The sequence below is a fragment of the Tupaia chinensis genome, unplaced genomic scaffold (assembly GCF_000334495.1).
Source record: "Tupaia chinensis unplaced genomic scaffold, TupChi_1.0 Scaffold142285_1, whole genome shotgun sequence".
In the NCBI taxonomy this organism is placed as follows: Eukaryota; Metazoa; Chordata; class Mammalia; order Scandentia; family Tupaiidae; genus Tupaia; species Tupaia belangeri.
This window is the reverse complement of record NW_006202134.1, coordinates 709,821-722,197: the sequence shown is the minus strand read 5'-3', so window position 1 is coordinate 722,197 and position 12,377 is coordinate 709,821. Positions and strand designations below refer to the sequence as shown.

Here is a 12,377-nt window from a genome sequence, read left to right as displayed (position 1 = left end):
TTTTCTGCTGTTACTTTTCCAATTCTCTCAGGCATGATGTTAGGTGATCCATTTCCCTCTGTCAATCTTCTTCTTATGTGTACTAATTCCTATGAACTTCCTCTTATGACTGCTTTTGCAGTGTCCCAAAGATTATAGAAACTCATGTCCTCATTGTCATCAGTTTCCATGAATCTTTTGATTTCAGTCTTAATTTCTTCAGTAGTTGCATAGTCATTTAGGAGTACACTATTTAGTTTACATTCATTTGTGTATTTTTGAGGGGTTTTCTTGAAATAAAAATCAATTTTAATTCCATCATGGTCGGAGAAGATGCTGAATATAGTTTCTATGCCTTTGAATCTGTAGAGGCTTCCTTTGTACCCTATCATGTGGTCAATGTTTGAAAACATTCCATGTGGGAGTGAGAAAAAAGTATATCTAGTGATTTTCAGGTGGAAAGTTCTATAGATGTCTGTTAAGTCCATTTGATTTATGTTATCATTTAGATCCTTAACCTCTTTACTTATTTTTTGTCTAGATGATCTGTCCAGAGGAGATAGTGGGGTGCTGAGGTCTCCAACAATTAGTGTGTTGCAGTCTATCTCTCCTTTTAGATCTAATAGTGTTTTTTTTTCCCAAATATTTGGGTGCGCCTGTGTTAGGTGCATAGGTATTTATTACTGTTATTTCTTCTTTATGAATTAGCCCTTTTACTACAATATAGTACCCTTCTTTGTATTTTCACGCAGTATTTGTTTTAAAGTCTATCCTGTCAAAAATTAGTATCACTACTCCAGCTTTTTTATTGGTTCCCATTTGCATGGAATACCTTTTTCCAGCCCTTTGCTTTTAGTTTATGTGTGTCTTTATCCATTAGATGTGTTTCTTATAAGCAACAGAGAGAGGGTTTCTGGGTTTTTTTCCATTCAGCCAGTCTATGTCTCTTGATTGGAGAATTCAATCCATTAACATTTAGTGTTTTTATTGATATTTCCAGACTTGCCTTTACCTTTAAGTTGGTTTTCTTTAATTTTCTTATTTCTGGCTGTTCATTCTTAGTTTTCATGAAACAGTACTCTCTTCATGGCTTCTTACAGAGCTGGTGTGGTGTGGTGGCAAATTCTTTCAGGTTTTGTTTGAGAAGATTTTAATCTTTTTTCCCTATATGAAGAATAATCTTGCTGGATATAATCATCTTGGTTGAAACTGTTTCTCTCCTAACGCTTTCAATATATCTTCCCACTATTTCCTTGCTTGCATTGTTTCTGTTGAAAGGTCTGGAGTTAGCCTGATGGAATGACCTTTGTAAATCTAAATCACTTGTCGTTTCTCTCTTGCCAGTTTTAGTATCTTGTCTTTATCTGTGGGCTTAGCCTATCTGGCTATTATGTGCCTTGGGGAAAATCTTCTTGGAATGATTCTTTTCAGGCTTTTTTTTTTTTTTTTCCTTGGGTCTTGACGTGTGAGTGCTTCTCAAGACTTAGGAAGTTTTCTTGGCACGCACGCACACGCTCCCGGCGTGAGTTTTAAGCCACTGGGTCCGGGACGCGAACCGCGGTCGACTACGTGGGAGTCCAGCGACATAGCCATTACGCTAACTGCTGGTTCCCCTATTCTTTAAAAGTTTTGTAAAATTTGGCAGTGAAGCCATCAGAGCCTGGACTTTTCTTTGTTGGGAGGTTATTTATTACTGATTCAATCTCACTGCTAATTATAGGTCTATTTGGGCTTTATATGTTTTCCTGAGTCAATATTGGTAGATTATATGTGTCCAGAAATTGGTCCATCTCATCCAAATTTTCTTTTTTGTTGGCACAGATTCACTGTATCCTCTAATGATGTTTTGTATTTCTGTTATGTCTGCTGTAATATTGCCCGATTCATTGCAAATTTGGCATATCCAGTTCCTTTCTCTCTTCTTCTTAATTAGTCTGGCTAATAGTGTGTCAATCTTGTTTATTTTTATTTTTTGAGAGGTTTTTGCTATAGGGCGTGTGTGCTCACCAGATAGAGAGAGACAAGAGAAAGAGAGAAATCACCCCCCCAGAGGGGATGGCCACACCGCAGTCCCTTCTCCTCCATTCTCCTCTCAGGATCTTGGGCACGCACGCACATACATCTAGCATGAGTTTTAAGCCACTGGGTCCTGAATGCGAACCGCAGTCGACTACATGGGAGTCCAACGACATATCCATTATGCTAACTGCTGCTCCGGATCTTGTTTATCTTTTAAAAAAAAAACTAGCCTTTTCTTTCATTTATTTTCTATATAGTTTATTTTCTATTTCATTTATTTTCTATTTCATTTATTTCTCCTTGAAGCTTTATTATTTCTTTTCTACTAGGTTTTATTGGATTTTCTGCTGTTACTTTTCCAATTCTCTCAGGCATGATGTTAGGTGATCCATTTCCCTCTGTCAATCTTCTTCTTATGTGTACTAATTCCTATGAACTTCCTCTTATGACTGCTTTTGCAGTGTCCCAAAGATTATAGAAACTCATGTCCTCATTGTCATCAGTTTCCATGAATCTTTTGATTTCAGTCTTAATTTCTTCAGTAGTTGCATAGTCATTTAGGAGTACACTATTTAGTTTACATTCATTTGTGTATTTTTGAGGGGTTTTCTTGAAATAAAAATCAATTTTAATTCCATCATGGTCGGAGAAGATGCTGAATATAGTTTCTATGCCTTTGAATCTGTAGAGGCTTCCTTTGTACCCTATCATGTGGTCAATGTTTGAAAACATTCCATGTGGGAGTGAGAAAAAAGTATATCTAGTGATTTTCAGGTGGAAAGTTCTATAGATGTCTGTTAAGTCCATTTGATTTATGTTATCATTTAGATCCTTAACCTCTTTACTTATTTTTTGTCTAGATGATCTGTCCAGAGGAGATAGTGGGGTGCTGAGGTCTCCAACAATTAGTGTGTTGCAGTCTATCTCTCCTTTTAGATCTAATAGTGTTTTTTTTTCCCAAATATTTGGGTGCGCCTGTGTTAGGTGCATAGGTATTTATTACTGTTATTTCTTCTTTATGAATTAGCCCTTTTACTACAATATAGTACCCTTCTTTGTATTTTCACGCAGTATTTGTTTTAAAGTCTATCCTGTCAAAAATTAGTATCACTACTCCAGCTTTTTTATTGGTTCCCATTTGCATGGAATACCTTTTTCCAGCCCTTTGCTTTTAGTTTATGTGTGTCTTTATCCATTAGATGTGTTTCTTATAAGCAACAGAGAGAGGGTTTCTGGGTTTTTTTCCATTCAGCCAGTCTATGTCTCTTGATTGGAGAATTCAATCCATTAACATTTAGTGTTTTTATTGATATTTCCAGACTTGCCTTTACCTTTAAGTTGGTTTTCTTTAATTTTCTTATTTCTGGCTGTTCATTCTTAGTTTTCATGAAACAGTACTCTCTTCATGGCTTCTTACAGAGCTGGTGTGGTGTGGTGGCAAATTCTTTCAGGTTTTGTTTGAGAAGATTTTAATCTTTTTTCCCTATATGAAGAATAATCTTGCTGGATATAATCATCTTGGTTGAAACTGTTTCTCTCCTAACGCTTTCAATATATCTTCCCACTATTTCCTTGCTTGCATTGTTTCTGTTGAAAGGTCTGGAGTTAGCCTGATGGAATGACCTTTGTAAATCTAAATCACTTGTCGTTTCTCTCTTGCCAGTTTTAGTATCTTGTCTTTATCTGTGGGCTTAGCCTATCTGGCTATTATGTGCCTTGGGGAAAATCTTCTTGTAATGATTCTTTTCAGGCTTTTTTTTTTTTTTTTCCTTGGGTCTTGACGTGTGAGTGCTTCTCAAGACTTAGGAAGTTTTCTTCCAGGATTTCATGGAATAGATTTCCCATGTCCTTATTAGTTTCTACTCCTTCTAAGATACCAAATATTAAGATATTTGGATGTTTAATGCAGTCTAATTTTTCTCATTTATTATTCTCATTTTTTAAATTTTTTTCTATCTTTTTGGTGTTTTTTTTTTAGGTCAGAGATTTTATCTTCTACATCAGAGACTCAATCCTTTTTTAAAAAAAACATAATTGAAAAAAGTTTATCATCAGTATTTAAGAATCATATTATCACACATTAACATATCACAACTAAGCATTTCTTATACTAGAAGCAATTGCAGTGATATTTCAGAAGCTATTGTTTTTAATGCAATAAATGCTCAGAAACTCTAAATAGTATTTTAAAGTATACAGTCTCTCCAAATGGATATATTCAATTAAAGATAAATAACTTTTTATGTAAGTAAAATGCTACAAGATTTTAAAATTAAAGTCATCATCAGATTTTTGACAGTACAACGTACAGAAATTTGCAAGTTTCCTGTATAGAGCAGGATAATCTTTACTCTTGAGTAAGTCATTCAATAACACATCGGTAATCTTCCACTAGTTCCTGAAAGCTTTCTTCCAACTGCTCACGTTACATGCTTATTTCTATTTGGTTCATCTGCTTTGTCAATTCTTCTGGTCTGAGACATTTTCTCATTTTAGCAAGATCTCTCTGCTTTTTCTTATATGGGCTAATTAGTCTTCTTTTAATAGCCATTCTATAGCTTCTGTATTGTTCAGCATCACTCATGTCAGTTACCAGCAACTGAAGAATTTCATAAACCTGCCTAGTGTGCTGTTTATTAATTTTCAAATTGTGCTGTGCCTATACTACCATAGCTTCACTGAATCCTTGTATTAACTTCTCCCAGGAAAAACAGGAAAAATCTAGACAAAGCTTCACAAGCACAAAGTCTCTTAACTTCACATAGTTTTTGGATAGATCTTCTGCTGTAATATCAAGAACTGAAGAAGATGCAACGTAGTATCTATGAATTGTTTCAAGAAGTTGAACACCATGGCCTTGATCTTGAAGTGGAGTCGATATCAGCATCTGAATTCTACGTGGCTGGGTTTTGTCTGGGTACACACAGGAATTATAGAATGCCATGTAGCCTATGGTCACAAAGACATCGCTCCCTCCTTATTATACTTCTCAAATCCTAGAAAGTAGTGCCATCTTTCATCATCTACGTCAATAAAGCTAGTAGTTTCAATAAACCACATCAAAAACGTCTGAAGCATTTCACGATATTCTCAAAAGCCTCTACATGTCATGTCAACCTCGTATATCTGAATGGTAAAGTTTTCTCCTTCCGTTGGACTAAGAACTGAGTCTGTATGAAGTAAAGTTTTGAAGGGCTTGAAATCAACTTCCTTTTACAGCAAAGAAATAAAATAATTCATGTTTGTCCAAAATACAAGTGGAATGATTTGTCTAATTTTGCCCTCGACATCATCTGCCTCCACACAGTCAAAGTTCTCATCAACTTTAGATGCATATTCAACATGGAACATTATTGACAGGCTATCAGCAATGTACTGTAACAGGATCTTTAGACCCTTATAACCAAAAGCTGTTTCATCATTCCCAAAAAATTGATGGGTATATTCAGGAAAGAAAGTACTAATGTCATTCTCAAGATCTTCAGGAAAATGAACTAACTTTAGCTCTATTGCTGTGTTGGTGTTACATTTGTACTCCACCAGTTTCTTCTCCACTGCACTCCACTAAAGAGCTGGGGGCAGTCCTGTGGGGTAAGGACAAGTGGGAAATTAACAAAAGAAAGAAGAGAAGTTAAAAAAAATGCCTACCTTGCTGACAGAGAGAGGGGGTCCCTGGGGTTGGGGGAGCCACAGCTGGAGTTGGAGCTGAGGCAGGGGGCTCTGCCTCAGTGTACCTTAGGCCAGGGATCTGGAGATGGAATGGGCCCTGCTCTATTCTTTTTTTTTTCTTTTATTTGTTATTGTTGTCTTATCATAGGTCATGTACCCTCACTGGAGAGAGAGAGGGGGGAAAGTGAAAAATCACCCCCAAGGGGGGATAGCCATAATGCAATCTCTCCTTTTCCATTCTCCTCTTGAGATTTTGGGCACTCATGCACATGTGCCCAGCATGATTTTGAAGGTACCAGTCTGGATCTTGAACTGCAGTTGGCCATGTGGAGTCCAGCTGCCTTACCCACCACACTACTTGCTGGCCTCAGATTTAACTTTTCTGAGTCCCATTTCTGCAAATGTAGAATGAGTTTCTAATAAGACTGATCTAAAACAATGGATACAGATAAAATTTAGATGACACAATTCATATAGAATTCATGGCACCTGCAGTTGGCATAATGTCTATGTTGCTGGACTCTCACATAGCCAACTACAGTTCAAGTTCTGGACCCAGTGGCTTAAACTCACACTAGGCACATGTGCATGCATGCCCAAGATCCTGAGATGAGAATGGAGGAGAAGTGATTGCAGTGTGGCCATCCCCCCTAGGGGCTGATTTCTCACTTTCTGTTTTTCTTCCTCTTTCTGTCTTCCTGGCTAGCATGCTCACTCTATAGTAAAAATCTCTTCCCCTCCAAAAAAATCTCTCCCCCCTCAAAAAAAAATTCAAACTTCAGTTTGTAGAACACAAAATATGTACATACAATAAACCTCTTGTAATTAAATATTTCATGGGCCCACAGGTGGTATGGAGGTTAAGGTGCTTCACTTCCACATAGCCAGTCTTGTTTTGAACCTAGAATCCAGTGGCTTGAGAATGAAGCCAGACACATGTATGTGTGTGTGTATGCCCACTAACCTGGGAAGGAAAGGGCTTATACATTGGCCATTCCCCTAGGGGTGACTTCTCACTTTCCCTCTCTCTGTCTCCCTCTGGCCACTGCACATGCCATATAGGGAAAAAGAAAAATCTTTTTAAAAGGGTGAAAACAAAAATGTTTCATGAATGGAAGACTAACTGACAAATCTTATCTTATGCTGTAAGCATGAAATTCTTCAGTGCTTTGTTAAAGGCATCAAAAAAACAGGAATTGTAATAAATGCCCTTGGTATAATAGTAAATGTACACTTCCTTATTCTCTTCCTTGTTGAAGAGGGAATATCAATTTTCTTGAGATAGCAGGAGTTATCCTCCCCACAAGTCAATGTTGTGACTCTGTAAGGAGCCTAGGAAAGACAATTTTCTCAGCCTTACACTCTGAAGAACATTTTAAGTAAAGGTTGAACAAAACTGCTAAGAAGATCATTCTTCTGGAAGGCAGGAACATTCACATAAAGGGAGTGACATACCAGATTCACCTGACCTCTAATTTCTTAGGAACAGAGAATCAGTGGAAAATTTTATTTACTTAGCATAGCACTCCACAAGGGAGATGATGTACCAAGGGGTTAGGGTAACAACAGAGATATATCCCTAATGAGCAGAGATAAGGAGCTGTAAATATTACCTCTCTACTTTTCATCAGTGTGTATGATCTTGGGCTGGATGGGACATGGTCAATTCTTTCAGAGTCCCAGGTGTAACTGGAGAACCAATGCATTACTTTTTCTTTATGCATCTTCTGGGACAGAACTTCAGTCTCCATCACCAACCACCCAGGGAGGAGTTCACACATTCACAAAAACACCTTCCACTTGCAGACCCCATCCAGGTGAGTCTGAAAACCAGTATACATGGCAGGAGATGGTCAGAGAAAATCTCCAAGATTCTTAGTGTCCAAAATAAACCTAAGCAAGAGCCAAGAGGTTGTTGTGCTTTTTGTTTGGTTGAGAAATTAATTTACTTAATATGTTAAAAAAAATGGAAATGTGTGTTGACCTCAACAGAGCATGGGTCATTGTTGACCATAAAGTGATGTTAGTGGGAGTTCCATTGGATGAAACAGAAGAAGAAATTGGTGACATAACTGGCTTTAATAACATCCTATCATATGCAAATAATTTTTCAGTCAAGGAAGGAAGAAATTAACATATTAGGTATAAAAATATGCAATTCATGAGGGCATTTTCTTTAAATATTTTAAGTGAGGTTTGTTTGAGTGTCTTCCTATTTTCATTAAAAGGACATATAGGCCAGAAGGTGGTAAAGGCACTGGATTCCCATGTGGCTGACTGCGGTTCAAGTTCTGGACCCAGTTGTGAGAAACATACCAGGTGTGTGTGCATGCATGCCCAAAATCCTGAGAGGAGAATGGAGAGGGGATTGCAGTATGCTCACTCCTCCCAGGAAGGGTGATTTCTCACTTTTGCTCTCTCTGTTTCTTTCTGTCCTTCTCCAGTGAGCACATGGGTCCTAAGGGAGGAAAATTGTTGTGGGCCAGGGGTTATTTTCAAATACTGTCAGGTAAAAGCAGTTCATAAGACATGTTTGAAGTTTCCTCTCTCAAGCTGAATATTTCTATGGGAAAAAAATGGTATGACAAAACAGGAATCTTAAGATTTACTTGGCAATTATTTTATTACTGGTGAGACTGAATTTATTTGGGGCTAATAAGCCCATTAGTTTCCCTATTGCAAATGACTAATCCTAGTACTTTGTATTGCATTTCTTTCTCTTTTAAAAAATTATTCATTTTACTTATTATTATTATATTTTCAATTTGCCATAGGGCACATGTGCTCACTAGAGAGAAATAGAGAGAGAAAGAGAGGAAAAGTGAGAAAGCAAGCTACCAAGTCCAAGACTTGAACTGTGGTCGGACATGTGGGAGTCCAGCACCTTAATCACCATACCACCTGCCGGTCCCTTCTGCATTTCTGAAAACAAAAATTGAAAGTTTGTTTCTTTTTTTGTCCCATCAACTTTGCTGCTCACCATTTAATTTTGTGTATAGGTATAAATACATGTGAAGAAAAATTATGGGCGTTTATAAATTTTGTTTAAAAAAGATATCTCAGTTGGACATATTGAATATCCATCTTTACTCTCTGTGTCTCTGGAGAGTGCACTTGTCCTATGGCAAAAAATCTCTTTTTCTCTCTTAAATATAGATAGATAGATAGATAGATATAGATAGATAGATAGATAGATAGATGATAGAGAGAGAGAGAGGAGAGAGATTTGGAGCTTACAGTTGGAGAAGGAATGAGACATTTGAGAAGTAGAAGGAAAATATTAGCCTCATCTCATCACCAATGATAGACGTTCATTTATTAATAAGAGTGAACTATGCTAAGCCTCATGCATATATTACATCTGTACCCCACCCTGGAAGATGGATAACATGAGCTTCACAGTGTAGAAGATGCTATAATAGTATTCATAATACAGGAAGGAGCTGTCTGTCCATGTTCAAACAGCCAGTGTGTGGTAGAATCCAAAATACAAAACCCAGTTCTCTGATGCTAAAAGATACTTCTGCATTTAATATTATTTACTAAATAATTTTATTCTTTCTCTTTTAAAATTATCTGCCTTTATTGTACTTTTTATGTTTTATTTTGTGAACTGTTGGTTTATTACATTTGCTCTTATTCTCCTGGAGTTTTCCATCTGTGAGGTGTTTTTAAATTATAAAGCTATTTCTCCTTTCTCTTTCAGATAAATTGGGTTTATTTTTGGCACTTTATTAATAATTTGAGGCACCACAGGAATAAAACCAGCACTGGAACACATCCAGAACAAAGGGAGCTTTCTTTTCATGTTGGTCTCTCAAGGACCACCTGAGTTTGTTAAATCTTTTATTGTCCCTGGAGCCCATTTCTTTCACTGTCTATTGCATTATTTTTTTTTTTTTGAGAGGATTTTGCTATAGGGCGCGTGTGCTCACCAGACAGACAGAGAGAGACATAGAGACAGAAAGCGAGAAATCACCCCCCAGAGGCAATGATCACTCCGCAATCCCTTCTCCTCCATTCTCCTCTCGGGATCTTGGGCACGCACGCACACGCTCCCGGCGTGAGTTTTAAGCCACTGCGTCCGGGACGCGAATTGCGGTCGACTATGTGGGAGTCCAGCGACACAGCCATTACGCTAACTGCTGGTTCTCTATTGCATTATTTTTTTGAAAGATTTTTGTTATGGAGCATGTGCACCCACTGGAGAGACAGAGACAGAAAGTAAAAAATTACCCTTCAGAGGAGATGGCCACATTGCAATATATTCTCCTCCATTCTCCTCTTGGATTTTTGGGTATGCATGCACACTCACCCAGCATGAGTTTCAAACCTCCACGTCTGGGACTCAAGTCTTGGTAAACCATGTGGGAGCCTCATGATATAACCATTATGCCATCTGCTGGTTCCTGATTTTGCCAAAGGCTACATGTTCTAGCCAGAGAGAGTCAAAGAGGAAAAAGTGAGATAATACCCTCCTAGGGTGGATGGGCATGCTGCAAACCCTTATCCTCCATTCTCCTTTTGGAATTTTGAGCATACATGTGTGTGCATCTGGTATGATTTTAAAAGCACAAGGTTTGGGACTCAAACTATAGCCAGATATGTGAGAATCTAGTCCCTTTACCACCATGCCAGTTGTTTCTATTGTACTAATTTTGATGTTTTTTTAAACACATTGTACAATATAGGTACATTAAAATGGAGCTCTTGGTGCACTTACTAGCTCAAATGTGGGTATTCTGCTCAAATTTTGAAATGTTTAATTTTTTATTTCATGAAAGTGCATGTTTATGAGAGAAATAGAGATGCACCTTTCTTAGTGTCTCACATCATTATCACTCCCTCAGCCTTTCCAACAGCCAGGATCAAAGACACATTTTTGTACACAGCGGTACTGGAGTCCTGGACACCAGTTCTTGTTGCAGGCATTGTTTTGGGGACAGTCACTGTGCTCTTTTAGCTGGCACTCTCTAGATCTCTCAGGGGAAAGAAGAATCTAATGTTATAATCTTGCCTTGCATTCTTTTCATAATCCGGTTGTCTGTATGAAAAAATTTGTTAGCATGGCCATTACCAGGAGGCCATTATACAGTGTGTGTGTGTGTGTGTGTGTGTGTGTGTGTGTGTGTGTGCACATACACACATTTGTGCACGTGCATTTTGTAGGAGAGACAAGTTCTTCAAACAGGAGTATCTGAGGTCTTATTTTACAAAAAGTTATTCTTAGTACAGAAAATCAAATGCTAACCAGCAGATGAAAAAAAGAAACAACATGAGTGGGAACTGCAGGTAGCATGATGGTTAAGGTGTTGGATTTTCACATGGCTGACTGTGGTTTAAATCCCTGACTTTCTGGCTTAAAAATCTTGTTGGGTGCATGTGCATACATGTCCAAATGCCCAAGAGGAGAAGGGATTGTGGGGTGGCCATCACCCTTGGGGGATAATTTCTCACTTTCTCTCTCCCAGTCTCTCTCTGTTAAGCACAGGTGCCCTATGGCAAAACCCCCTACTCCCTCAAAAAAACAGAAAAATAGACCCACATTTGAGATACTTGCTGTGTCTTAAAGTTTCTTGAATTAGCAGCAAGACCCCATTTACCATTCTCTACCTCCTTCATTCATCAGTCTCCGTCTTGCTTATTCCCCTCCCCACATTGGCTTCCTTTTGTGTCAACACCTAGAACAAGGACCTGCCACAGGCCCTCTGCACTATTTTTTTTCCACACAATTCCCAAATCATTTGTGGGTGCTTTCCTCTCTTCCTTGATGTCTGCTCAGATTCCCTGTACTGACAGTGTGGTTTGAACACACAGAAAAATACCCCCATCCACTCTTTTTTCTTACATAATTTTTTCCCCATCATAGAGCCCATCACCATTTGACATGTTATATGATTATTTACTTTTTATAGTAATAGCACACAATATATTTTTCAAGGTATGTATGCAGTGCACAACAATCAAATCAAGGATATACAATAGACATCAGTTTCAATGGGGAAATTTATGTTTTTGTATTTGTTAAAAGTTTCTTTCCTGAAACCTTTGGACACACCCTCTATAAACCACCTCTATCCCACACCATTTCTGGTATCTTCACTTGTCCTCCGTATTATATCTTTGAATCTTTCAATTTTTGATATAGAAAGAAGATATTTGGCATATATTGTCTTGAGATATACAGTGTTTGTCTTTCATAGTCTGGCTTAGTTCACTTAGTATTTCATCTTTTATATGTACCCACTTAGTATAAAATATTGAGGTCTCATTGTTTTTTATTGTATTTACTATATTCATATTTTTTTATATTACATTGAATCATATATATCTACAGTGTATGACATTTTTTCCAGCACAATTACCATGCATATCAGTCAAGACAAATATATTACTATCCACATCATCATCATCAAATAGATTTTCATCATTTTTTTCAAATTACTATTATTATTATTATTATGTATTCATATTGTTTTTCAAATGATCACTATATATCATTTGGCTTATATAAAGAATTTACCCAACATGAAATATTTCTCAGGAGAGTCCAGTTAAGAATACTGTACATGTTATCATCAACAGATAATAAACCATTTCTGTGTCCCACTAATGTCATGCCTCTCTATTTGTTCTCTTGCTATCCTCCTCTATACTCTTCGCTTCTCCTGCCCCATTCCACACTGTCTTCAGCATCCATAACTATTTTC

At 37.5% G+C, this 12,377-nt stretch overlaps 1 pseudogene; it reads right to left on the bottom strand.

Moving 5' to 3' along the window:
* Positions 1 to 4,345: 4,345 nt before the first annotated feature.
* On the bottom strand, positions 4,346 to 11,608 carry LOC102469685 (histone acetyltransferase type B catalytic subunit pseudogene; annotated as a pseudogene).
* Positions 11,609 to 12,377: the final 769 nt, after the last annotated feature.